This window comes from Manis pentadactyla, chromosome X, assembly GCF_030020395.1.
Source record: "Manis pentadactyla isolate mManPen7 chromosome X, mManPen7.hap1, whole genome shotgun sequence".
Taxonomy (NCBI): domain Eukaryota; kingdom Metazoa; phylum Chordata; class Mammalia; order Pholidota; family Manidae; genus Manis; species Manis pentadactyla.
The window spans coordinates 141,813,098-141,815,702 of record NC_080038.1 but is presented as its reverse complement, the minus strand read 5'-3'; the positions used below and the strand labels follow the sequence as shown (position 1 = coordinate 141,815,702).

General features: G+C 36.2%; 1 pseudogene; it reads right to left on the bottom strand.

Moving 5' to 3' along the window:
- Positions 1–1,473: 1,473 nt before the first annotated feature.
- Positions 1,474–1,555, bottom strand: LOC118913110 (U4 spliceosomal RNA; annotated as a pseudogene).
- Positions 1,556–2,605: the final 1,050 nt, after the last annotated feature.

The following is a 2,605-nucleotide window of genomic DNA, read 5'->3' as shown; positions in this document are numbered from 1 at the left end:
TTTTTTAAGTTGAGGTGCACAAAAAAGCACACTTCTTAGTGTACAGCTTGATGAATTTTGACATGTGTCTACACTCATGTAACCATCACCCAGATCAAGATATCAAACATTCTCACCATTTTTTCTGCCTGTCCTTCCACCGACTTGCACTATGGCAACCCCCAGTCTGTTCTTTACATTTATGAGTCTATTTCAGTTTTGTTTGTTTTGATTTTATAAGTGAAAATCATATGGCATCTGTCTCTTTCTGCCTGGCTTATTTCACTTAGCATAATACCCTTCAGGTCCATCCATGCTGTTGCAAATGGAAAATTTTATTCTTCTTTGTGGCCGAGTAGTTAATATTCCACTGTACATATGTACCACTTCTTCTTTATTCACTCATCTATTGATGGACATTTAGGTTGTTTCCATTTTTTGGCGATTTTAAATAATGCTGTGATAAACATAGGAGTGCATATATCTTTTCAGATTAGTGATTTTGTTTTCTTCAGGTAAATTCCCAGAAATGGAATTTCTGGGTCACATGGTATTTCTATTTTTAGATTTTGAAGGAACTTCCATACTGTTTCCACAGTGGCTGCACCAATTTGCAATTCCACCAGCAAGATATGAGGGTTCCTTTTTCTCGACATCCTTGCCAACACTTGTTATTTCTTGTCTTGTTGATATTAGCTATTCTGATTGGTGTGAGGTGATATTGCCGTTTTGATTTGTGTTACTCTGGTGATTAGTTATGTAGAGTACCTTTTAATGTATCTGTTGGCTGTCTGTATGTCTTCTTTGGAAAAATGTCTGTTCAGGTCCTCTGCCTGTTTTTTTTTTGGTATCATTAATATACAATTACATGAGCAACATTATGGTTACTAGACTCCCCCCATTATCAAGTCCCCACCACATACCCCATTATAGTCACTGTCTATCAGTGTAGTAAGATGCTATATAGAATCACTACTTGTCTTCTCTGTGTTGTACTGCCTTCCCTGTGCCCCCCACACACATTATGTGTGCTAATCATAATGCCTCTTCTCCCCCTTGTCCCTCCCTTCCCACCCATCCTCCCCAGTCCCTTTCCCTTTGGTAACTGTTAGTCCATTCTTGGGTTCTGTGAGTCTGCTGCTGTTTTGTTCCTTCAGTTTTTTCTTTGTTCTTATACTCCACACATGAGTGAAATCATTTGATAATTGTCTTTCTCCACCTGGCTTATTTCACTGAGCATAATACCCTCTAGCTCCAGCCATGTTGTTGCAAATGGTAGGATTTGTTTTCTTCTTATGGCTGAATAATATTCCATTGTGTATATGTACCACATCTTTGTCCATTCATCTACTGATGGACACTTAGGTTGCTTCCATTTCTTGGCTATTGTAAATAGTGCTGTGATAAACATAGGTGTGCATAAGTCTTTTTGAAACTGGGCTCCTGCATTCTTAGGGTAAATTCCTAGGAGTGGAATTCCTGGGTCAAATGGTATTTCTTTTTTTTTTTTTTCAATTAGCAATAATCGCGCCTCGGATAAACCTCATTGGCTACGATACTGCCACTGCGCAAAGCTCAAATGGTATTTCTATCTTCAGTTTTTTGAGGAACCTCCATGCTGGTTTCCATAATGGTTGAACTAATTTGCATTCCCACCAGCAGTGTAGCAGGGATCCCCCCTCTGTCTATTTTTTAATTGGATTATTTTTTTTGTGCTGAGTTTATGAATTCTTTGTATATTTTGGATATTAGCCAGAAAAATTTATTAATGCTGATGTTCAAGAGTTTACTGTCTATGTTTTCTTCTATGATTTTTATAGTTTCAGATCTTATATTTAGGTTTTTAATCAATTTCAAGTTTATTTTTGCGTAAGATGTAAGAGAGTAGTCCAGTTTCATTCCTTTGGTATATAGTTGTCCAGTTTTCCCAACACCATTTATTGAAGTGACTGTCTTTTCCTCATTGTCATGTCTCAGTTGTCATATATTAATTAACCATATAAGTGTGGGTCCACTTCTGAGCTCTCTATTCTGTTCCATTGATCTATGTATCTTTTTCTGTACTAGTACCACACTGTTTTGAACTGTAGCTTTATAGTATAGGTTGAAATCAGGGAGCATTACACCTCCCTCCAGATTTGTTCTCCTTTCTTGAGAGTACTTTGGCTATTTGGGGTCTTTTGTGTTTCCATACAAGTATTAGGATTGTTTACTCTAGTTCTGTGATAAATGCCATTGGTATTCTGATAAAGATTGCATTGAATCTGCATTGAGTAATATGGCCATCTTAATGATATTAATTCTTCCTATACATGAGAATGGAATATTTTTCCATTTATTTGTGTCTTCTTCAATTTATTTCCTCACTGTCTTACAGTTTTGAGACAGAGTGCAGATCTCCCACCTCCTTTGTTAGATTTATTCCCAGGTAATTTGTTCCTTTTGATGCAGTTATAAATGGGATTTTAAAAAGTTCTCTTATTATTAGTTTGTTATTTGTATATAGAAACACAACAGATTTCTCTATATTGATTTTATGTCCTGGGACTTTACTGAATTCATTTATTAGTTCTAACATTTTTTGGGGGGCATCCTTGGAGTTTTCTATATATAGTATTGTGTCATC